Consider the following 26,172-nt stretch of genomic DNA (forward strand, 5'->3'; position numbering starts at 1 on the left):
GCAGCTCACAGGCAGGGGCTGCCCAGAACCTGCCCTGCCGGCTCTGAGGGTGGACCCCAGCATGACCGCTGCAGCAACACAGCCCCCCTCCTGGGAACAAATGGGCCGTGACCCGTCCCTGGACACCACCGCTCCCAGGAGGCGAGGTGGGAGAGAAACGGTTAGGACCTAAATTACATTCTTGCTCCTGGCAGGGGTGGTGGGAGTGATCAAACCTCAGCCCACCAGAGCGGGGGTCTGAAAGCAAAATGCATGCTCTCAAGCGCCGGGAGAGGGAACACACGCAGCACAGGAGCGAGCCTGATGCTTCTCTCTCCACCTTGAGGGCGGCCGCTGCAGAGGCCGATGGCTTGGCAAACATCAAGACTGCCCGTTGGCTAGGGCGCAGGGCTGAGGGGAGGCCTGCAGTCCAGGTGAAGCTCCTCTGGGCCTCAGGGAGGCAGCACGAAGCTGCATCAAGCGGTGGCCCGTTCCCTTCCTGCCTCCCCGTCCATTTCCAAGGCAGGCTGAGAGGTGCAGGCAGCACAGACCCCTGAGCCCGCGGCGGCCGCCTGGCCCTCCCAGGGCGGGCGGGCGAGCAGCACAATACGGGCGCTCCTCACCACCTCTGCATCTGGCAACACCTCCAGGTGACTCCAAACCTGCTCCTATCCCTTCTCCCCCCTGGACTTTGGGAACAGCCTGCCCCAGCCATCCGGCTCCCCACTCACTTCCTAAGCCCAGACCTAGCCCTAGAGAATGGTGGGCGCCCCGCACCAACCGTGACTCATCCATCCCCACGTTCTCGTCTTGTCTTTCTGGAGATACAGAGGCTGTGATTTGAGAACGGAAGTCGACTGAAGACTAAGTGGCCAGGGCCATGAGTCTCCGGAGCCTTAGGGTTTGCCTGCAACCGTGCACAGCCTGCGTGCAAGCCAGCGGGGCCCGAGCAGCCAGGCCGGGGCGCACGCTGTGCGAGCACACACGATGAACGGCTGCCCGGGGAGACTAGGGCAGCAGGTTTGACTCTAAATTGGGAATGAGTTTAAGGAGAACAGAGATGAAATCTGTGTCTCCCGAGAAGCTGAGCTCCCACTTGGTCCAAAAGCAAAGTTAAGATTAATGAGCTCATGTGTTACAGTTACTGATAAGTTCATTACTTGAGATACTGGATACCAGTTGTCTTTCTCCTAAAGGATTCCACAGAAGCAGCGTGGACAGCCTCAATATGTGCCTCCATCTAACGAGCAAAATCATCTGCTCAGAGCCGAGCCCACCTGGTGCGGGAGAAGCTGCTGCCGGGGCGGGCCTGGGGCAGGGGCACAAGCAGGCTGGCTCGGTTCTGTCTGCGGACATTGTTGTGACCAGTGCTGTACTTCCGGACGCACGCGCACACACACACACACACACACACGACCCCGGGATGCTTCAGAAGGCCCTGGGGGCGCTTGTCTCCCCCTGAACAGTGCAGGCTGAGTAAAAGCAACAGGAAGTGCGTGGCCCCTGGAATGAACAGCTCCTGGCTCAGCTTCCCACCACCTCAGTGGTTCAGGCAGCCTGGGGCGGAGGGGAGAGGCTCCACTGTCTGCTTAGACCGCCTTCTACCAGCGAGAGGCAGCCCGCTGTGTCTGCCAAGGAAGGAAACGGGTGACAACCACAGCAACGCCCCCTGAAATCGTCTCTCGCCACCCAGATTCTTCATCCAGCCAAAAACATAATATTCCTCTGCTCGGGTTCTATGCACCTGTCAGACACACCCTGACACTTAGCTGTGACTTCTGAAAGCTGAGAACTATCCAACAGCAGCTGGATGTGGGGGGCAGCACTGGTGGCAGTTGTACTATGCGGCGCCGTGATTCACTGGGGAAACGTCCGTGGGGCCTTGAGAAGGCTAACTTTCCAAGCTGCTGCACCGAGGTTATCAGATGGCAAAAATTAGGCTCACTTCTCTTCCAGACAGGATCCTTCCCTAAAGGAAGTTACGAGGTGGAACTTGTCCCAGAGACGGTGGCCAATGGCTACATGCGTTTTGCTGTCGGCATCTGGAGTGGGTTACAGGGGCTGGCAGACGGGGGAAGGAGGGAACGCCAGGTGGGTGGGATGAATCACATCCTCTCTTCCTGGTACCCACAGAGCTGTTTCCAGAAGTCACTGCGGGTGTCACCAACTTTCAATTACGCTCTGATCCCACTTGGGAGCCAAGCTGGGCACGGAGAGTTGAGTCCAGGCTGCTGTGGAGGATGGCCGTGCTCAACGTCGGTGGTGAGCACAGTCCCGCAGCACAAGCAGAGTTACGACTGGGCTCAGTTAGGCCGGCCTCAACACTTCCACACCATTCACTGGGAATCACCCGTCCTCCCCACACAGGGCCACAGGAGACGGTGCCCGGAGGAGCCGAGAACGTAAAGGGCACAGAGCTGGTCTGCTGAACTGGGGCTCTGGCCCCGCCACTATCATCCAGAGCCCCACCATGCTTTCACCCTTTTACACGGAGCCAAATCCACTCGCCCCCTGGCGCATCAACCCTACATCTACACTCTGACCATTCAAGAGCATGTTACCGGCAGAAAACAAACATGCTCTTGTTTAATGCAGCTACAGAGCCGAGAGACAGAGAGGGATGGGGACAGGGTATTAGGACCAGAAGAGCTCACCTCCAAGGACAGGGAAACAGCGAAGGCCAGCGTGACCTGTCACTAATCGGAGCCCCGTCCCTGCCAGGCCACATGACCTGCCACGCTGCTCCGGGAGCCCAGGTCACTGGATTTCCATGAAATACTGGCCCAGGAGCGAGCTGCAGGGCTCCCTGAAGGCCGCCTGAGCTATACTCAGCAAATCCACACAAAACACGCGAACTTGTGTGGGCACCTCTTTGCTGGCTGGCGCTGGAGAGCAACTTGGGAGGGGCCTTGATTAAAAGGGAGGGTGAAGCAGCAGCTCTCCAGGCGTTCTGCCCCACAGCCCAGCCTTCCGTGCCTCACTCCCTGCCACTGGCCTGGCTGGCCTCTGCCAGGCCAGGCTGGGCCTTGTGAGGAGGCCCTGCCCCAGCGGGTCGTCCCAGGCCCCTGCCACTGTCCTGACCCTCCCCAGCACTCCAGCAGCACTGTCATCCTGCCGAGTGTGGTGGTGGGTGGTGGGGTACGTGGGATAGAAGGGAGGAGACAGACACATGCCCAGACAGCCACGGTGCTGACCACTGCCTGGAGGCTGTCACCCCAGGGCCTGCTCAGGCTGGGGCTGTGACAGCGAGAGAGGACAAGCAGAAGCTCCCTGTACGGCATAAGGCACACAAAACAAACAAAAATACCCCAAACACAGCAAAAATCCATTCCAGGCCTGCCTAACCCTCTGCCCTGAGCGTGCCGGCTGAAGGAGGTGCTGGCACCCGCACTCTGAGCAGAGGAGCCTCGGCGTTCTCAGTGGAGGAGCCTGCTACACACCGAGCTGGCCCTCCTGCCACACAGACCCGAGGATGAGCAGTGCCCCGCGGGCCTTGGAAACACAACTGCAGCAGAAAACTGCAACTGAGGCTCATGCTAAGACTCATAAAGGCTGGACATGCAGGGCTTTAAAAAGAATGCTCATTTGGCTGGCGCCGCGGCTCACTAGGTTAATCCTCCGCCTGTGGCGCCAGCACACCGGGTTCTAGTCCTGGTCGGGGTGCCGGATTCTGTCCCGGTTGCCCCTCTTCCAGGCCAGCTCTCTGCTGTGGCCAGGGAGTGCAGTGGAGGATGGCCCAAGTCCTTGGGCCCTGCACCCCATGGGAGACCAGGGTAAGTACCTGGCTCCTGCCTTCGGATCAGCACAGTGCGCCAGCCGCAGTGCGCCAGCCGTGGCGGCCATTGGAGGGTGAACCAACGGCAAAGGAAGACCTTTCTCTATGTCTCTCTCTCTCACTGTCCACTCTGTCAAAAAAATAAAAATAAAAATAAAATGCTCATTTGGCAGGAAGCAAATTTCTGACCTGACCCTACTACAGCTTTTAAACATAACATCTAAATCTCACCTACAGCTAAACTTCACCTCTGTTTATCCAGGGAGGAGTACATGAGAGCAATATACACAAATGCCATCAGCAGGCAAAATGTACCCCATCACCCAACACCCTTGCTCTACATACTACGTAGTTAAAACAACACATCCTATTTCATAAACTTGTGTTCAAAAATCAAGAACAGGCGCTGATGCTGTGGCGTATAGGGTTAAGCCTCCACCTGTGACACTGGTATCCCATATGGGCACCAGCTTGAGTCCTGGCCACTGTACTTCCAATCCAGCTCTCTGCTATGGCCTGAGAAAGCAGTGGAAGATGGCCCAAGTGCTTAGGCCCCTGCACCCACATGGGAACTCCTGGCTCCTGGCTTTGGATCAGCCCAGCTTTGGCAGTTGAGACCATTTGGGGAGTGAACCAGCAGACAGAAGACCTCGCTCTCTGTCTCTCACCCTCTCTCTGTAACCCTGCCTCTCAAATAAACAAATCTTTAAAGAAAAAAGGCAAGAACAATTGCTGCCCATGAATATTCTGGAAGCTTTGTGGCACAGCGAGTTAAGCTGTTGCCTGCAACGCTGACACCCCTATGAGTACTGGTTACAGTCCTGGCTGCTCTGCTTCTGATCCAGTTCCCTGCTAATGCACCTGGGACAGCAGCAGAAGATGCCCACGTGCTTGGGTCCCTGCCACCTACATGGGAGACCCAGATGGAGTTCCTGGCTGCTGGCTCTGGCCTGGCCCAGCCCCAACCATGATGGCCACTTGGGCAGTAAACGAGCAGATGGAAGAGCCCTGTCACTCACTCTCTAACTCTTTCAAACAAATCAGTCTTTTAAAAAAGAACAACATTCTGAGGTCACCACCCAACCACTGCAGTGTCCCAGGAGCAAGTCTGTGTCTTCTCTGTGTTGTAGGCGCGGGTGCTGGGGACAGGTAATCTGGTATCTGCCAGTTTCCTCCCGCTACTCACCCCCCAGAGGAAGGCTACGGAGTAGGGGCTGAGCTGGGGAAGCAGGTGACCAGGAGCTGCAGCATTAGAGAGGAGCTCCCTACATGGTGCCCAAGGCGGGCCCCGCTCCCAGCCCCGCATTTCCCTCCACACCCTAAGAATGGAGCAGTGGTGAGAACTGTCCTTGTCCATGGACTGTCCTTGGAGACACAAAGAATGTGACACCGAAGTTCACATCCAAAGCCTGAGCCAGCACAGACAGGCAGGCTGCTCACCAGCTTATCCCGGAGCAGAAAGCACCGTCTGGAGAGAGTCGGGGGCTCTGGGCCCGGCCCCGGCTGCACTTGGAACACCTGCTTTCTGGCGGATCCCTCACGCGAGGCTCCCCCAGGTGGCGGTCCTATGAAAGCTACACCAGGGCAGCTCAGCTCCAGCTGCCCTGGCGTTTCTCACTCACTTCCAAGCTATGTTTTACACTTTCCTGCTCATCTGAATCTCAAACTGTCAGAGGTTCAAACAGAACCTAAACATCCTGACAGCCGTGGGGACCGAGCTCTGTCCCCTCATCTGGTGCTGGGCAGTGTGTCCAGCTCCAACACAGGTGACCCAGACCCCTCCTACGATGTGCAGGTGGGCGCCAGGACAGAGGACTCACTGAACACTTCCCTGAGCTTCCTGCGGTAACCCTCTACGTCTCAACTCATTCACAGGGGACACCTGCTATCTACAGTGTCTATTTCAAATATAAATGACAAATATGTCCAGCCCACGTGTCTAAAATGACCAGGCAAGCTCATTTAAAAAAAATCACTTTTTTTTCCCCAAACAAGCTAAAAGTTTCCCAAACCTGGGGACAGCTCACTGACCTCCTGGCTCATTTGTGAGTACATGTGGGGAACAGCAGGCGGGTCCCAAGAAGCATGCTGGAAGTTATTAGCCATTTATACTGCCACAGGCAGCAATCCCTGGGTTATACCACATCCAGTGACCCTGTGCCCAAGGCTGAGCTTGGAGCACAAAACCGTTCAAGGAGCTAACAACGCATTGTATTTTGTCAGGCCCAGCGCACAGGCCCAGCAGCTCAGGTGTTTCGGGCGTGGGCTGCATCTGCTCCACGTTCTCCCCCAGCCTGGCCTCGCAGATGGGGAACGACATTCTGAGAAAGGGAGCTGGGTTTGCTGACACAGTCTGCTGATGCGCTGTAAAGCAAGCCAGTCATTCAGACCCAGGTCAGCCGCCCACAGCGCTGGCACCAAAGCCACAAGGAACCATCAAGCGAGGCACACATCTCTTTCTCAAAGAAAAGCCCACTCTACTCAACAACTTAAGAAAAACCAATAACTCATACTGAGAGCATTCGAAAACAGAAGACTCATCTGTTTTTCCCCAAATTGATTAGAGCCCATTACAGACAAGCTAAATGTCAGAACACAAGAGCAGAAGGCAAAGATACGCAAGCCTTGAGCAAAGACCCCCTAAGTTAACCGCGCAGTCGGCAGTGCTGCGCGGCCTCCCCCGGCACACGCGTCACAGCCTCCGAGGGCGCACGGTCAGCAGTGCTGACAGAAGAAAACTGCCTCGGGCCAGCTTAGAGTGGCTTCCACTGAGCGCGTGCACACGTCGTTTCAAAGGTACAAAACCATGCGGCGCTGCGGATCATCCTACGCTGGCGCTCAGGCGCCCCCAAACTTGCACGATCTTGAATGACCTCCTTCCTCTGCGTGTGGGGAACGTGTGCCATGTTCCAGGAACGCCCCTCCCATCTCCAACTCAAGAAGCCTTCTCTTTACCCGACAGTCTCAGAGTAAATCACACCTACTCACACGTGTCCCCACCTAGGCAAAGCCCGTTTCCAGCGGACAGGTGGACAGGGTGCCCCTCACCACGGAAGACACTGTGACTTGTACAAACTCTCCTGCCAGCGAGTCTGTTAACCCCCAGTGCGTAAGGAGAAGGGCAGGCTGCAGGCTCCTCTTCGCTGGCCTGTTTCATCTTGAGATGAACGTATATTTAAAACCCAAGAGAAAATGCCCATGGCAGTTTCTGCCGCAGGAACAATGACTTGCTCTTTCAAACACCACTTCATCTCAGTAGCTGTAAGCAGGTGGCATGAACCTTTTGGTACCCAGGGCACTTTTAGGGGCCCACCACCCCAGCAGGCACCTGCACTCCTGTTGTCCTTGCTGCTCCATCTCCCACACACGGCCTCTAAATAGACCCCCAGGAGACCCGTGCAATGCTGTCAAGAAACTCCTGGTTTGGGGGCAACCTTATTCTCGGCAGGCTGTGGGTTTGTTTGGCCTTCTCTTTCGGCATTTCCTTGTCCTTTAAGATAATTATTTCTCTGAACAGGCATTTAGCCTCGTGGAGAAGAGTGCTGGGGTTCATCACAGGCTCCTTCAATGCAGAGCCGGGCGGCAGTGGTGCGGGCTCAGGGAATTGGGCCCCTGCCACCCAGGCGGAGACCTGCTTACACTGCTGGCCCCCAGCTTCAGTGCTGGTCTAGCCTTGGCTACTACAGGCATTCCAGGAGTGAACAGGAGCTCTTTCTCTGTCTCTCAAAAACAAAAAGAACATCTTCCTATCTTTATAAAGGCACCAAAGGGATATATTAAAGAAAGGATGGCTCTTCAATAGATGGTGCTGGGGAAACTGGACAACCACACACAGAACAATGAAAATACCCTCTCACCATATAAAAACAGGAACCAAAAAGGGATTGAAGACCTAAATGTAAGATTTGAAACTATGAAACTACTAGAAAACATATAGAGGAAATATTTCAAGACATAAGTATACACAACAATATTTTGGGTAACACCCGGAAAGCGCAGGCAACAAAAGCAGAAACAAACAGGATTATATCAAACTAAGACGCTTCTGCACAATGAACAACAGAGTCAAGAGACAACCCGCAGACTGGGAGAGAACACCTGCAAGCCACACACCTGACGGGACTCACAGCTAGGCTATACAAGGAACTAAAACAAAACACAAAAAACTCAAATAATCTGACTGCAAAATGGGCAAAGGATCTGAACAGACATATCTCAAAAGACAACATACAAACGGCCAATGTGAGGGAAATGAAAATTAAAACCACAATGAGACACAATGTCACTCCAGTAAGAATGGCTATAACCAAGAAAATAAAAAATAAATGCTGGGGCCAGTGCTGTGATATAGTAGGCTAAAACTCCACCTGTGGCATCCCACATGGGCGCCTGTTCTAGTCCTGCCTGCTCCTCTTCCGATCCAGCTCTCTGCTATGGCCTGGGAAAGCAGTGGAGGATGGCCCAAGTGCCTTCGCCCCTGCACTCACGTGGGAGACCCGGAGAGGGCTCCTGGCTCCTGGCTCCAGATGGGCTCAGCTCCAGCTATTGAGGTCACTTGGGGAGGGGGATGAAGAGTGAACCAGCAGATGAATGACCTCTCTCTCTCTGTCTCTCCCTCTCTGTGACTCGGCCTCTCAAATAAATATATCTTAAAAACAAATGGTTGGGCTGTGCATATGGAAAAAAAAAAAACAACAAACGCTGGTGAGGACGCAGAAAAGGGGGGGCCTCTTACACACTGTTGGTAGGATGTAAATTAGAATAATCATGGAAATCAGTAGTGAAGATTCTTCGAAAACCAGAAATACAACTGCTACATGATCCAGCAGTCCCACTTCTGGGCACAAGCCTGAGGGAAACGGTGCCAGCATGACACTCGCCTGTTCCCCGCAACACTATTCACAACCGCTGAGATGCGGAATCCGCCGAGTGCCGTGTCAGTGAATGAACGCATAAAGAAAGTGTGGTGTAGGAACACAATGGGGTATCATTCAGAGTTTAAAAAGAAGAAAATTCTGTCATTAAGGTAACACAGAACTAGAGGACAAAACAGTAAATGAAGTCAGGCAGAGACAAATACCATGTCTTCTTATTCTCATATGTAGAGGTTAAAAAGGTTGATCTAGAAACTGTGAGAGCAGTGGTCATGAGAGGCTACTGCGGGTGAGGCGGTGGGGAGCAGAGGGCGACTGAACCGTTCAAGGAGCAGTCAGTGCTAGTGTTCTCCAGCACGGTGAGCTCCTTCCCCACAATCCACCACCCAGCTACACAAAAGTCCATGAGGAGCCCGAGAGTCCCAAGACGAAAGAACGGTCACTGTGAAGGAGATGGAAACCCTAATGCTGACCTGATGAGATCATCAATTCTACACTCATCACATCACCACATGACACTCCGAAAAAATCACAGTAAGTTTTTAATTATTTTAAAAGATTATTTTCTCAAACAGAACAGTTTCCTGTAAAACCAGTTCCAAGCCATAGTGGAGGTGAGAAAAAGGGCTGCACTCATCCCACCTAAGAGCCGCTGAGGGCACAGCCTGGGCCGCAGGTGACTCGGGCTCCTGGCACAGGGCTCGCCAGGGAACCGTGCCTGAGGCAGCTGACCGTGTCCAGAACAAGCGGGGAAGGCACAAACGTCTCCCCCAGCTCTGGCTGCGGGCTTTCCCGCCACACCCGCACTCAGGGGAACAGAAAGAGGACAGACAGGAGTTGGCGGAGACTCGAGCTTTCGTCCCCGCCTTGCTGCACAGGTGAACCTCAAGTTCTTTTTCAGGGTAATCTAGTAAGCAGTGGGTGGCTCTGGGTCCCAAATACCCAATTCAGGTTCCGGCTGTGCCACCCTGACAGTTGTATGACTAAGGGAAAGCCATTTAACTTTTCAGAGCCTTGCTGTCTGCCATAAAGTGAGGCTGTTATGGGCATGAACGATAGAATGCCCGGGGCTGACACTGTGACGTAGTGGTAGTGGATAAAGCCACTATCCGCAATGCCAGCATCCCGCACAGGCACCAGTTTGAGAGAGACCCGGCTGCTCCACTGCTGCTCCAGCTCTCTGCTGTGGCCTGGGAAGGCAGCAGAAGATGGCCCAAGTGCTTGGTTGGGCACCTGCATCCACATGGGAGACCTGGAAGAAGCTCCTGGCTCTGGCCTGGCCCAGTGCTGGCCATTGTAGTCATTTGGGGAGTGAACAAGTGGGTGGAAGATGCCCCCACTTCCTCTCTCTCTGTAACTTTGACTTTCAAATAATAAAATAAATAAATAAATCTTTTTCTTAAAAAAAAAAAAAAAGACAAAAGAACGCCCAAGCAGCACACGGCCCACACTCAGGGAATGTCGGCACTCCCTGGGCTGACAGCACGGCTCCCAGGTCTCCTCCCACTCACGCCTATTCCTTCCTCTCGTACCCACTCCTGCCTTCCACTCTGAATCTGGCTCCCTTTTCCTTTGAGAAGCCACAGCTGACAAAGGAGAAGGAACACGGTCTTCCTCTGTGCACGTGATACGCGAGTTTCCCATCTCCCTCCTCAAACCTGTTTTAGACTGTAAATGCGTGCTAGGTGACAAGCTCCGTAAAGATTTCTGTTGAAGATATGCAAATGTTAGGGAGACCTGATTTCAATATATGAAGACTACACAGGGCAGCCTGGAAAGCACTCAGTGGTTAGGGACATCATGAAAGGGACACGGGAACTTCCCAAGGACGGCCGACAGCAGCTTTTCTGCGCCCGTGGGGCACCTCCACAGGCACAGCCGAGGATTCTGCACGCCTCTCACAGCAGCGGCAGAGCACGCGTATTTCAAGTGCAGTCACGTTCGGACTGTGCGTCTGAAGAGCCTGCGTCTGTTTCCCTGTCAGGCTGAGAGCTGTGGTGACGGGATGGGCTAGAGGCACTCCGCAAACAACCTGGGCCATCTACGCGGTCCCCCAGACTGTAGCAGCACCAGTGCGCTCGCTTTACGTGCTGCTCGGCACCGCGGTCACTGCAAAGGGTCAGCCAGAGCAGCCTCCGGGCACAAGCCTGCTCCCCCTTTCAGGAAATCTGAGCTTTGTGTGGTCCACTGCTACAGGAGGTGGGGGTGGGAGGGGCTGGCAACTGGATTCTCCCTGTTCATTTGCTTAAACGTCCTTTCCCTGGAGGGAAGAGGCTTTCTCAGGGGAGAAGAATGGCTAGCTGGCCGTGGGGGTTCCAATTTAAAGTCAGACCACAGACCACAGTTAAAGCTCCCACTATCTGGACAGACAGTCCACCGAAGGATCCTCCATTTCCTGTGTGGAGGAAATTTGATAGCTCAGTCCCATTACACGATAGGGGGTGGAGGGGGCGCGGTGTGCACATTTCACCAAATGCGTAAGATCAACACCCCGAACCAGGACTGAGACCCGCCAAATCCAGTAACTCCCCCCGCCCCTTCCTAACTCTCAGCAGCCCTCTCGCTCTGTATTCAGTCATCTGCTTGGTATCCTGGCTGTGTAAGACTTGAAACATCTGAACTAGACACTTGCTGCTTCCCCCAAACCTGCTTCTCCCTCAGCGCCTCCCACTCCGAGAGCTCCCTGCAGTCAGCGGCTCACAGCACAAACCCTGGAGCCCCACTGCCGGCCTCCCTCCTCTTCACCTCAATTACAAGCCCTGTGGACCCCGTTTCCAAAAATCCAACCCATTCACTTCTTTCCTTCTCTACTGCCACCACCTTGCCAAAGTGACTGCAACTAGGTGGCCGTCCCACATCAAATCCGTCTTCATCACAGCAGCCAAAGGGGTCAGGGGTCGGACACTCACTCCTCCAGGGTACCTTAGTGCCGTCTCCCCTGATTACAACACAAGCAGCACATTTTGCCCCGGCTTCCTCTTTCACTCCCCTTATGCTGTGCAGCCCCATGCACTCCCCATTCCAGGATCACGGACTCCTAGCTAAGTTCTTGCTTACTCAGCATTAGCCCCAGGAAGCCTCTCCTTGACCCTCAGACCAGGTCAGGGCTCCTGTGCCATGCTGGGCTTCTTCCAGCACTCGTCTCAGTTCCAGTTTTAGGGTCACTTGTGTGAAGTCTCTTTCGTTTAACACATCTCCCCTTCGTTTAACACGTCTCCCCGAACAGATTTCATGAAATTGAGGCCCACATTTCTGTCATTTATCTCATAGCCCCCATGCATAGAACAGTGCTTGGCTCATTCAAAATACTCTGGTTGGGTGAACAAATGAGAGGTTACAAAGAGATTGTGGTCCACCAGACAGGCAAAGGCCAACCAGGAGTCAGTGACCCAATGCAATATCCTCACCCTAACTTCTCAACAGCACTGGCCCACCTTCCCCTGCTTCTTCAAATATTCTTCTTTCTCTGAGATGTAACACCCCTGAATTTTCTCCCCCCTCGCTGGCTGGGGCTCCATGGGACCCTTTACTGGCTTTTCCTCTGAGAACCACCCCAGAATGAAGTCCTCCTGCGTTCCCTACTTTCATATTCCCTCCCTTATGTGATCTCATCCAGATTTAAGGCAGTAATTGTGTGATGCCTCTTGAGTTCACACCATGAATTCTTCCCCTGAAAATCCAAACTCTGATATGTTGATACATTGATATGGCCAGTTTGGCTCACAGGGACCTCAACTGTAACACATTCAAACAGAGCTCTTCATTCCTCAATCCCTACCATTCGTCTGCTTCAATGAATGGCAATAAAACCACCTGGCTGCTACTCAGATCACTCAGGATCCTTTTTTACTTTAAATTATGTACTCAGGCATCCATTCACGAGAGTGAAAGCAAGTGAGAGCTCCTGACTGCTGTTTTACTCCCCAGATGTCCTAGGTGGCCCCAGGCCAGGGGCTGAAGTCTGCAAACTCCATCCCGTCTCCTACATGCAACTTGGGCCACCACCTGCTGCCTCTCCCAGGTCTGTGCTAGCAGATCCAGGGTTCTAGCCCAGCTACCGTGATCCGGGACACAGGCACCCGACAGGCACCGTTAACCACAGGTCCATGCCCGCCCAGGACTCCTCTATTCCTTATTCCTCACACTGTTAAACTGACATCTAAGTGATCTCCTGAATCTACCCTGCTTCTACGTCATGCAAAGTCACTGTGGCAGGAATGTGCTCAGTATGCTGACGAACAGAAGGAAGGCCAGCAGAGCCAGGGTGCAGCGAGCACTAGGGCTCCACCATGGCTTGCTCAACCCTCACCGAGTTGCCCCACCCCTGCCTTCGCTGCCCTGTAAGCCTTCCCTCTCAGGGCAGTTAGATCTTTTTAAAAAATACTAAGTGACTGAGATTACTTGGTTCATATTTGCTATAGTTCCTCTCTGAATAAATAATAGGAGTGAAAAATTCAAACTTTCTAAAGTGACATTCAGGTCTCCTACCCCATCCTGTTACCCTCCTCAGAGTCCAAGCGACCATCTCCACCAGTTTTTATGTATTCTTTAGTCTGCATGCATACACAAACATTTATGTTTCTCTCCCAAAGGGATAGTCCTAAAATGTACATCGGATCAAATCACTGTTTTGTTTAAAACCCCGCAGCATCTTCTAGAATAATAAACTGCTTGCAAAGCCCTACAAGCTGGCACTCTGTGCTCCGCCACACGGGCCAGCGTTCTGTTCTTACACAGAGTTGTGGGGAGCAATCCGGACTAGACTAATTAGGACTTATTCTATGCATCTGCTCTCCCACAATGTGGCGCTGGGAGAGAAGTAAACAGCTTCCGCACAGCTGCCTCCAGTTCAACCAATTAACTGTAGGACTTGCTCCTGATTGGAGAGCAGCGTACTCAGCCGAGTTGGGATTGGCGGAGGAGGACTATAAAGGAGGAGAGAGACGGCATGCACCGGGAACATCTATGGGGAACATCTAGCTGAAGGAACACCCGTGCAGCCCCCGAGAGAACCGGCCGGCGGTGTGCCGCTCCCCTGCGGAAGTGGGGAATGCGGCCAGGGGGAACTGCCCTTCCACGGAGGTGGAAGGGATAGTAGCCAACCCGGGAAGAACCAGCAGCAAACCCGGGGAGGGCCGAGCAGACGAAAGAACAGCGCAGGGTCCTGTGTTGCTCCTCCACGAAGAGGGGGAGCGACATAATGGTGCCGTGACTCGGATAGGAAACCTGACTCGGATAGAAAACCTAGGACGGATAGGAAACTTAGGAGGAAAGACCGGGAAGAATTGGGAAAATATCGGAGAGAGAGACTAGCAAACAGCCTAGGGAAAAGCCGGACGAAAGAGGTGCCGGAGGAAGCTGTTGAAAGCCTAGGCATAGACTCGGATACGGACTACGGGGGGAAGCTGGGAGAAATCTCTAAGGTCAAAAGCGAAAGTGAAAGCTAGAACAAACAGACTCGGATGCGGACTGTGGGGAGAGGCCAGGAGAAATGAGGGAGGAATATCGTTGGAAGAAAACTTAGGGAAACATACCGGGTAGAGAAAAATGTTAGGGAAATTGAAGCCGCGGGGGGCAGGCCGAGGCGGAGACGAAAGCCACTTTGGGGTTCTCAGGTTAGCCCGGGAATAGGGGGCGAAAAGTTGAAACCAGAAGCTGAGACGTAAGCCAGATTGGGATCCGTCTGATTAGCCCGGGGAGCAAAGGACGGGAAGCCAGATCGTGGGGCGGAGACGTACGCTGGGTTGAATTCGCCAGGCTAGCCCGGGGAACTTAGATTGAATCCTAGTGGCGGAGACGCAAGCTACGCTGTGTTACTCGCGGAAGCCGCCGCGTGCAGAGAGAGCACGGGGCGTGAATAGATAGGGAACGCTGGCGTAGGCCGTGGTTCAGACGCAAAAGGGTTAAGCGTGGAGACCGCGGACCGCGCAAAGCCGGGAAGCCGCGCAGAGAGGCGCGCGGGCTGAAGCGGCGCAGAGCCGGGAACCCGCCGGCGGGGTGAGGTGCCGGAAAGCCGCAGGGATAAGAGAAACAGAAGTTTGGAAGTGAAGTAAAAGAGAAATGGGAATGCTGGAAGATAGAAGTGAAATGGGAGAGGTAGGAATGCCCGGAGATAGAGAAATAGAGAAAAATAAGGCCTCCCCTCAACATGCCAATTAGAAGGCTTGGATTCGGTCTGCCCGATTAGTGAGGCGATGAGCACCTGGGTGGCTAGCCGCAGGTCACCGAAGACAGGCACGAATTAACATCAGTAAGGCTTCCCCACAATACAACAATATTAAGCTTGGATTCGGTCTGCCTGATTTAAGGCGGTAAGCGCCAGCAAAGCTCGACCAGAGTATGAGCTGCAGGTCACCGAAGATAGGCACAAACCAACACTAATAAGTCTCCCCCACAATACGGCAATGAGAAGGCTTGGATTCGGTTTGCCTGATAGGTTTTGTAAACACCTGCAGGCAGTTCTAGCAGAGCAGAGTATGCGCTGCAGGGCACCGAACACAGGCACGCATCAGCGCCTAAAAACCTCCTCACAACATGGCGAAGAGAGGACCCGGATTCGGTTTGCCTGATGGATAGGACTTGTAAGAGCCTGTGGCAACTCTAGCAAGTACAGCAGAGTGTGTGCTGCGGGACACCGAGGACAGGCGCGTATCAACGCTAAAAAATAAAAAGAAAGGGGGATCTGTGGGGAGCAATCCGGACTAGACTAATTAGGACTTATTCTATGCATCTGCTCTCCCACAATGTGGCGCTGGGAGAGAAGTAAACAGCTTCCGCACAGCTGCCTCCAGTTCAACCAATTAACTGTAGGACTTGCTCCTGATTGGAGAGCAGCGTACTCAGCCGAGTTGGGATTGGCGGAGGAGGACTATAAAGGAGGAGAGAGACGGCATGCACCGGGAACATCTATGGGGAACATCTAGCTGAAGGAACACCCGTGCAGCCCCCGAGAGAACCGGCCGGCGGTGTGCCGCTCCCCTGCGGAAGTGGGGAATGCGGCCAGGGGGAACTGCCCTTCCACGGAGGTGGAAGGGATAGTAGCCAACCCGGGAAGAACCAGCAGCAAACCCGGGGAGGGCCGAGCAGACGAAAGAACAGCGCAGGGTCCTGTGTTGCTCCTCCACGAAGAGGGGGAGCGACACAGAGTGTGCTCCCACCTTTAAGGCCATCTCTGTCCTGGATACTTCTCTCGTAGCCTCATGTCTCAGCTTGCCTCCTTGCCTCAATACTCCCTGCTGTTTTATTACATCACAGCACTCACGCCTATCAGAAATTATCTTGTTTATCCGTTCCCATGTTTACTGCATTTCTCTCCCAAAAAATAAAAGCATCAAGAGGCCAGGGACTTTGTTTTATTCCTTAGTCTTCTTCTAGAACTCAGCAAAGATCAGTAGAATGAAAAAATAATTAATTTGAGTCGATGTTTGACTTATTAAAAATAGAAGAAAATTACTCCTAGCAATCAAAGAATGCTCAATGCTCATAATTGTGCCCCTCTTCCAACTCCAGGAGACCACCACACAGTCTACTTCTGATTACCTGGAAACAGGTGCAATGGCTTGGAATGTATCCCATTTCTCACAGTAGCAGGTTTACTTTCCTAATTATGTTCTCCTACTGCCATTATTAATAGGAGTATCTGTTTACTGAGCTCACTCGAGAGGCAACCCAGAAATGCTCAGGACAGCTCTGCATGTTCTCCTGGAACTGCAACTCCGCGTAACTCGGGAGCTGCGTACAGAGAATGAAGATGTGCACAAAGGCACAGGTTCCCCATTCATTCACTTCCTGCTCCGCCGGGATACTCCATGCAGGTCCTCCACCCCATGGACAATTAATGCTGGAGTAACAGGTCAGCCCAAAGGGAGAGCAATTTAATTGACACAGGAGTATCAACACAAATCTGGCCCTTTAATCTGTAAATCTAGAGACAGACACACACCCCCTGTAAACCTGTAACATGGTAGTGCACGGTTCAGGAGCACACAAGTCATCCTGTGTACTACTCACCAGGATATATGAGCCACATCGTGTGCTGACTCACAGGGACAAACGGACGATGGGGCTCAAGAGGGAAAAGCATTTCAGTGTGTGGAGAGCAGTGGCCTGCTGTGCTCAGGTGTGACCCTATGATTCAGTGAGGAAGAGGCCTACCAGGCTCCACAAGGCACAGACACAGCTGCCTATCTCCAGAACCCACAGTACCTATCTTTTAACCACAGTAGCTACTGCCTGCCACCTCCCACCAATACAGCCTACAAACACCTGCTTCTTAGGTAGCAAAAGAGAGCATCTAACAGTGCAGGGGTCACATTTCCCTGTAGTCCAGACTTCTTTTCTGGAGGATCTGTCAGAGGAGACGGCACAGGCTTGCCGTCACCCTGCTTGTGCAGGGTGGGGCCGCTGCACAAGACAGCCAGTGGGTGGCGTCCCCACAGGCCAGCTCCATCCACCTGTGGTCATGCACAAAGGGGTACCCAAAGCAAAGAGGGGTACTTCTGTCATCCCCTCCTTTCAACCATATCCAAACACTGTGTTGGTGTATAGCAACAGACTACAGAGTACCGGTGGCTCTATCCATCAATTCCACAGGCAACAGCACATAAAGAGAACACCCTTCAAATCTCTGGAGGAAATAAGCAGTGGGCCCTCCCAGGCTGGGGCTGGCAGCCATGGCAAACACCACCTGTGGCACTAGCACCAGAGGGCTTCCCACTCTCCGCCAGCACACCTCTGTGTCTGCTCCCTTCCCTCTCCTTGCAATTCTAGTCGTCATCTGCTGTGACCCCTTCTCCTTTCTCTCCAACACCCCGATTCCTCGTTTATCAAGACACCTCGGTAGCTAAGGCGGTCTTCAGTCCTGCCTGGCGATGGAAGGGGTGTCTTCTGGGCTGTCGGCTCAAGAGCAGGCCAAGTTTGACGATGCCAATGTGTCCACACTGTGCAGCTGTTTTGTGTGCACCTTTCATCTGTCTCCAGAGCCCACAAGTGACGCGTTCGTCTCCTATTGAGCTGACCTGAATAGGAATGGCAACCACAGCTGCACACAAACAAGATATGGAAAGGCAGCAATTTCCTAGAAATTTAGTTGCTCCGATTATTTTTTGCACTTCTCCAGTGAGCTACAGGGCTGACACATGAACTTTTTAAAGTTTTTTGCCTCTGAATTTTGCTTCAATATTTCACTGTCAGTTTCAACCACCTAGGTCTAAAATGCGACAACTCCTTTTCCCACTGGCTAGGACGCTGCCCCCCTCGCCCCAGCACTTACTCCCAGCTATGGAATGCACCACCTTCGTCCTGTCCCAGTGGGCCCTGTCCCAGGGAACCAGCTGCCCCGCAGCTGATTTGGAGTCTCTGAGAGTAAGCGATTCTAGTATCCCCTGACATTTATAACTGCGTGAGAGCCAACACCCCACAAACACTCCATGCGTGGTAGTCCGACCACTGGGCAGATACACTGACCTCTAGGGTGGCCTTCTCTGCACCTGCCTTCCAAAAGATGGCAGTGGTGATAAAAACAAGCTCTCTCTTTGTAATACGGGACACAACAAAGACCAACACCACAGAGTCTTACACAGACCCATTGCTGGTGACAAGATAGCAAAAACTTGATTTATGGCCGGCACCGCGGCTCGCTAGGCTAATCCTCCACCTGCGGTGCCAGCACACCGGGTTCCAGTCCCGGTCACTCCTCTTCCAGTCCAGCTCTCTGCTGTGGCCCAGGAGTGCAGTGGAGGATGGCTCAAGTAATTGGGCCCTGCACCCGCATGGGAGACCAGGAGGAAACACCTGGCTCCTGGCTTCGGATCAGCACAGCACACTGGCCGTAGCAGCCACTGGGGGGGTGAACCAACGGAAGGAAGACCTTTCTCTCTGTCTCTCTCTCTCTCACTGCCTAACTCTGCCTGTCAAAAATAAATAAATAGATAAAAACAAACAAACAAACAAACAAACCTTGATTTGCAAGGCTTTCCTTGTGGCCTGCATCTCCAGGCCTCAGTAGTTGAGTATAATGGCTGTCATGTGATTTTTATCAGGGCTTTGGTCTGTTTAGGTAAAAGCACTTTCAAGAATCAGAAACAAACTTCACGGACATTGATCTTCTCGGAGGAAAGGTACTACAGAAATCTCACCTAATAAATAAAGGATTCGGGCCCCAGTGCTGGGCTGTCAGTCCAGAGGGGAGAGAAGCTACCAGATAGGCTCAAGGAGTCTAACGTATTTATTGGTCATCTGTGCACTGTTTACAGAGCTCTGTTTTGGGGACTGGGTGAAGGAGAAGGGGAAAAAAGAAGTCACTAGTTCCTGCCTTTAGAGACGGCAGGAGACGCGGGAGAGGAAAACAGCTGAAGGTCACAAGAAGAGAGCAAGAAACCAGCTGCAAATAAAATCAATACAACTCAGCGATGTGTAATAAATCGGGAGCACCACGCAGAGGTGAGCTGCATTAGGCATCCTGGAGGAGGTTAAGTTTTCAAAGACAACGAGGACATGAGTTAGTACTCGGGGAAAGGGAACAAGCGCGCCAGGAGCACCGAGCGCCCTGCGTCCCCTATTACTCAAGCACCGCGAGTGACAAAAAGGCTGCAAGGCAGAGGGCCCTGTGCTGCCGAAGCCTCTCATCCAGATGTGGTCACAGTGGCCAGGAAGCGCAACTGAAAAACGGTGCCCTGGATGGCTCACGAACACCATCTCATGTGCGTCGCACACAGTGGGCTGCATGCATGTGTACCAGTCAATGCTCAGTAACAGCCGTCCTCCAAAGGGTAAAGTAGTTAAGAAATCAATACTGCCAAAAATAAGGACAGCAAATGCCACAGTCTCCGGGTGGAGGGCACCCAATGGATCAGTCTGGAGACATGACAAAGTGGTGGGATTCTGAAAGCTCAACAGATCTGGGCTCCCAGGTGTCTTCCTAGTGTTTCTGTTACTTAACACCAAAGCTTGAGTCTTCACCTGCATAAAAATAAGAGTTTGGGCCAGTGCTGTGGCGTAGTGGCTAAAGCTGCTGCCTGCACTGCTGGTGTCCCATATGGGTGCAGATTTGAGTCCTGGCTACTACACTTCCGATCCAGCCCTCTGCTATGGCCTGGGAAAGCAGTGGAAGATGGCCCAAGCCCTTGGGCCCTGCACCTGCGTGGGAGACCCAGAAGGATCGGCCCAGTTCCGGCCATTTGGAGTGAACCAGCGGATCGAAGACCTCTTTCTCTCTCTGCCTCTGCCTCTCTGTAACTCTGCCTTTCAAATAAATAAATAAATCTTAAAAAAAAATAGAGTTACCATGTGGCCAACAATGCTTTTTGAAGAGTCAGATAACATAATTCAAGTGCAGTCAGTATTTAGGGGGTGTCAACAAAGCGATTCCCTCTCATCCAGAGGCTCCCAACTGCAACAGTGCAGTGTCCTCACAATCTAGTCTACTGCTTACTGAACTTCACTGCACACAGGCACGGCAGCAGGAGCTGAGAATCACAGAACACAAGATGGCGCCTCCCCGGCAGCCCACGGTCTGGAGGGAAGGATGACACAACTTAAATATGCTGAGAAATCTGCGAGGCCGACCACGGACCCCACAGAAGAAACCACTGCCGAGCGGTCCCAGAAGGAAACCACCAGAGGAAAAGTTGTTAAAAACCACACCCGATTTCCTGAGGCGCGCTGATGAGGGAAACTGCAGACGGAAACACTGAGCCCATCTGGACTCCTGTACCCAACCTTGTCCTCGATGCCCTACACAAGTTCTGTGGTTCCTGTGGCTGTACTTGCTGCTGGAGGAACTGGGATGCTGGGACACCTAAGCCACGCAGCTCCTTGTAGAAGGGAATTTGTGACAGGTGGCTCTGAGGGGAGACTGAGGAAGAACAAGTATGTGTTATATATAGAGGCCGGTTTTAGTTCAGACAAGGGAGCACCTGATCAGTCTGAGTTGCCTAGCAACAGGGGATGCCACACTCCTTCCGTGCTGGAGACGTAAGCAGGGCTGGATGGCAGCAGATGGATGAAGGTCCCTAAGTGCCTGCATACCACGCCAGAGAGCAGCAGATCTGTCAGGCAGGAACGAGAAGCCAGCATGGTCACACGGCAGCCTATGACCTGCTAGTCTCTGTGGCCTCCAAGAGGCCATCTTATTCATGACCAAGAAGAAACACAGGTTTTATTTATGCAAATACACCATTTCCTGAAGGTCCACATTCAATCACATACATAACTACATCAAACCACTTTAATTAAATCAAGCAAGCAGTGCTACTGTATCTCGTAGTATATAGGTCTTGGCTGATTTTTTTCTTCATCAATAAAAATAAAGGCAGAGAAATGTATGTAAGAATAAATAATGTTCAGATCTTATTCCTTCAGTCACATATTCTACCGGGAGGGCTCAAGGTTGCACATGCACCCTGGGCCTGCGGATTCACACAGGGACTGGCCCATTATCCTCCTCACTTGTGATTGGACCTGCCCTCCGAAGAGCAATCCAAGAGGACTTCCTGGACATGACCACCAGGCTCACTGGAACAGCAGGCTTCTTTGACTTTTACGTGTTGGTATGTTATCAGTCAGCACTGACTGTGCACTCATTAGAGGGCATTTCCTTCAACAGGGACAGTGGGAAGCTACAAAAGAACATGTGGTTTTGGCACCTGGCAGGGGACAGGAGACGGGTGGGAGGAAGGCATGTGTTAGGCAGGCAGAAGGTATAAATCTCTAAGTCAAAGAGTAGAGCTGACTAAAACTGATATTAACCTCAGTGGTGTGAGGCCTACTCATTTGAAATGTCCAGTAATTCTCTCTGGTCTTGAATTGCTTCTGTATCAAATACAAAAATAGTAACAAGTCTCTTCAGACACTTTTCAAAATACTTTCTAATCCCATCTACCCAGGGACTCTGAAGTGCAGGGCTAAGGCCCATCCTTGAGAAGAACGGCTTCCATGGTTATCACAGTAAGACGCTGTTAGGGAGGCTAAGAGTGTCTAGTAGCAGTTATTTACATAATGTGCTAAACACAAATTGGTTTTAACTACACATTAAAGGCCTCTTTTCGGGTAAAATTTCCTGAGCAATCTATTGTTAACTTGAAATAACCAAAAACATTTTTGAAATTCCATTATTTTCTTATACATCCTTATACATGTATGTATATGTATGTGTGAGTGTGTGTATAAATAAGTACACACTCATACACACAGAGTTAAATCATAACTGGTCTTGTCTGGGGACTCTTGCTTAGACTCACACTAGAGTCTGAAATCCTGGTCAAGGGCATTAACTGGGAGAAGAGACCAAGAAACCACAGTACTTCAGAAGGCAGAGGCTGGGTTCAGGGCAGATGAGGGGCAGGAAGATGTGACAGGGAGACACAGCTCATGGGGCTGACAAAGGAGGAAGGAGGGAGCAGACCCCGTTCTGAGCCGTCTCCCTGGTCAGAAACTTCTCAGCAGGCCTGAATTTTGGAGCGAAGGCTGCACACAATGCCAGTAATTACACAGGGGTGTGACCTGAGACAAGCAGCTACCTTTCTGGTCTCTGTTTCCTTCTTTTTTAAAAAAGGGAGTTGAACTGAATGACTGCTAAGGCTCCATATGACACTGGTAGCAGGCAGTTCTCCTTCCTCTCTACAGATTCTTAGGATTTTTGCATTCAATTAAGTACCTTTAAGTACGGTGTGTTTTCATCATCCAAGTGACAATAACCTGGGACAGCACCTCCCCTGTTTGCTGTAACACTGAGTGGGAAAGAAGAGGCCCACCGTGGGGTCGCAGGCTTTCCTCTCTCCAGCCAGCTAAACATGCAACATGCAAACATTAACAAAAGGAAACTGCTTCAATATAAACAGCGATCACTATGAGATGGCAAAATCCTCCAAAACACAGCTCTGTTGACCTTTTATAGACCACAAAGTGGTTTATCATGGGCTAAATTATCCATTTTGGAGAACGTATTTGAACATTTCCATGTTTTCCTAAAATGCACTAATTAAACAACTACTAAAAGCTGCCAGGCTAAGGGGTGGATGACAGCCACGCAAGGCCTACAGCGGGATCACGCTTACTGGTCAAAGACTGAAAGCTTCCTGCCCTAAGACGAAGGAGAAGGCAAGGCTGTCCCAATATTTCCCTTCAATATGACACTCGAAACACAGTGAGGGAAGAAAAATAAATAAAGGCATACAGAATGGACAGGAGTAAAATTGCCTATGTGTGCAGATGGCATACTCACAGATGTTCTTTACATATGAGGAATCTAAAACTAATACATGAATTTAGCAAAGTTGCAAGATAAAAGATAATACACAAAAACTGACTGCAGTTCTGAGTGGCAGCAAATTAACAATCTGAAAATAAAAATCTAATTCATAGGATCATCAAAAAACTAAAATTCCTAGGGATAAATGACAAAAGAAATACACTAAAAAATATAAAACATGGATAAGACATAGCATTTAGGAACTGAAATACTGTTTTGATGGAAATTTTGTAATATTTTTGTACAAATGGGCAAAATATTTGAAGTATGAACAGAGAATACACATGAATGGCCAAACAGCACGAGAAGAAGATGTTCCACATCACTGATATGAATGTGTCACAATGAGATTCAGCCAGCCCTCCACACCTAGAGGTTCCAGGTACCGGGATGGATGTCGGCTGGATTCAACTAACCACAGACTGAAAATATTTTAAAAATGGTGTCTGCATTGAACACACACAGATCTTCTTTTCTTGTCATTATGCCCTGAACAACATAATATTGCATCACTTTCTTTTAGAGACACGTAACAGAATGCCCAGTGTTCCTGACAGGTTCACATTTAGATGAGAATGAAAATGAAGGCATAGACACTTGGGCCGATTTTTCGATACTAGCAACACGGATCACCCAGGTAACTTCGGCCCCCAGTATGTTTCATAATCCCTGCAGCTCCTTGCCCAACTCTGGACTCAGGCTGTCTGCTCACCGTGCAGCCCCCCGCAGAGGCAGCAACAGCTGTGCCAGGCGCACTCCTCTTCACTTGGTGACTCAGTATCCGTTCTTCCTAGATCCCCTCCCCGCCAAAAAGACGCGATAGCTTCCGTGGTCTTCCTGCATGCTTAATTTTTTAAAAGGTCAAAAAATTAGATCATACTACACTTGATCTTAGCCAAAAGGCCGAGAAGCAATAAAAAATTAGATCATGTTGGCCATATTCCACACCACTGGTGGCTTCTCACCACAAACCAACACCGAACTCCTCTTCCTGGAACCTGGGACCCCTCCTTCCCTTTCTAGCGGTCTCTGACTCTCAAGCCCCTCCCTGGCCACACAGAAGTCACCTCCAGAACACTAGCTCTGCCCAAGCAGTCCCTGTTTTCCCACAATTAAGTCCTACTCTTCCTTTAAAGCCCCAATTGCAGAAAGCTGTTCAGAGTCTTCCTGGAGGAATTACTCTCTCCCTCCCAATATCCCCACAACATGTGGCGTGTTACCCTGATAAAACTTAGGCTGCCTTGCACGCCGATTAACTTTATGGAGGTCTCTCCCTCAGGCCCAGCAAATTCCTACTTGAGTGTATATTAAAATCATCCTGCAGATCTTTGGACAAGTGGTTGACTCCAGGATTGGGGAAAGGTAAATACAAAATGTTCCTGGAATACAACGTGCTACACCAAAGAATAAGGAAATGTCTCCTGATCCCCAAGACAAGACGGAGAGCTCGTCACAAGCACACAGGAACAGGCTTGGAGAAACGTCCACTGACCAAATCAGGACAACTTGAGCACCAAAGCAATTATGTACAGCAATGAACCACAAGCCCATGAGTCCACACCAATAACAGATAGACACCGAAGAAAGGGATAAGGCTTCGTTTACAGGAGAACGTGTGGCATTAACTAGCGCATGTGAAAGGGGAGCTGCAGTCTGCATTTCACGATTTTGCACCATCGTAGTACAAAGTGCTCCAGGCAAGAACTATCAGTGGGAACTAGCTCCAGAGAAAGCTCCTGATGAGAACAGGACGACACTTACATGAGTAAAGTACTGTCCCACAGGCTGCCTATTAGGTACAAGGAGAAAAGAGTAAGCGGTGGGTGAATAAAAATTGGCATCAAAATTGTGGGGCTAAAAGAAGAATGAGGGTCTGATGGACACTTGTGCCTCCCAGTGTGAAAGCCCAGGGACGACACATCAACACCTATGCAGTCTTCTGGCTGGGGCTACAAGGTCTGAATCCAATAATGAATAAATATCAAACAAACCCGGAACAGAGAGGGCTGTATTTAAAAAACAAAAACAAAACAAAAGGCACGCAGGGGGAAGAGAGGTCTATATTCTCAAACAGAAAGGTTGTGAACATGTTCCAGATTAAGAGCCTAAAACATCAGATGACATGATCTTATAAATAAGAAATTTCTAAAGATTCTACCAAAAATCTGTTAGAACTAATAAATCCAGCAAAATTGCAGGACACACAGTCAATGTATAAAAATCAGTAGTGTTTTTATATACCAATAGTGAACCATCTGAAAAAAAAAAAGGCAAGATTTTCAATAGCTACAAACAAACAAAAAAAACTCATCAACAATCATCCACTTAAGAATAAATTTAACCAAAGAGGGGGAAGATTTCATCAATGAAAATCATCAATGAAAGAAACTGAAGGCACAAAGAAATGGAAAAGACACCCCATGTTCATGGATTAGAAGAATCAGGATCATTAAAATGTGTACACTATTCAAAGTGATTTATAGACCAAATGTAATACCTATCAAAATCTTAATGGCATTCTCCTAGAACTAGGCTGGCACAGTGGCTCAATAGGCTAATCCTCAGCCTGCAGCACCGGCACACCGGGTTCTAGTCCCGGTCGGGGCACCGGTTCTGTCCCAGTTGCTCCCCTTCCTGTCCAGCTCTCTGCTATAGCCCAGGAGTGCAGTGGAGGATGGCCCAAGTCCTTGGGCCCTGCACCCGCATGGGAGACCAGGAGAAGCACTTGGCTCCTGGCTTTGGATCAGCACGATGCGCCGGGGGTGAACCAACGGAAAAGGAAGACCTTTCTCTCTCTCTGTCCACTCTGCCTTGTCCAAAAACAAAAACAAAACAAAACAAAACAAAACAAAAAAAAAAAAAAAAAAAAAAAACCTAGAAAACACACTACTAAAAATCATATGGAACTACAAAAGACCCCAGAGAGCAAAAACGAACTTAAGCAAAAAGAACAAACCAGGAGGTATTATACTACCTGACTTTAAAATGTATTACAAAGCTATAGCAATTAAAACATGGCACTGACATAAAAACAGATCCATGAAAAATAACAGAAACCTTAGAAGTAAACTCATGGATATACAGTCAACTGATCTTTGACAAAGGTGCTAAGAAAGTACATTGGAAAAAAGACACTGGAAAGTGCACTGGAAAAAATTGGGGCCGGCACAATTGTATAGCCACATGCAGAAGAATGAAACTAGCCCCCTATCTCTCACCATGTAAAAAAAAAAAATTTAACTCAAAAATGGATTAAAGACCTAAATGTGAGACCTGAAACTTGGAAATTATTATAG

General features: G+C 50.9%; 1 protein-coding gene and 1 pseudogene across 2 annotated transcripts in view; both read right to left on the bottom strand.

The window, feature by feature from the left end:
- Positions 1-26,172, bottom strand: part of ZFAND3 (zinc finger AN1-type containing 3) — a 330,833-nt gene that overhangs the window by 2,308 nt on the left and 302,353 nt on the right. The gene's annotated exons all lie outside the window — the stretch shown is intronic.
- LOC127493290 (U2 spliceosomal RNA) lies at positions 23,732-23,791 on the bottom strand (annotated as a pseudogene).

Source organism: Oryctolagus cuniculus, chromosome 5, assembly GCF_051225735.1.
Source record: "Oryctolagus cuniculus isolate XC-2025 breed Fujian yellow rabbit chromosome 5, ASM5122573v1, whole genome shotgun sequence".
NCBI lineage: Eukaryota > Metazoa > Chordata > Mammalia > Lagomorpha > Leporidae > Oryctolagus > Oryctolagus cuniculus.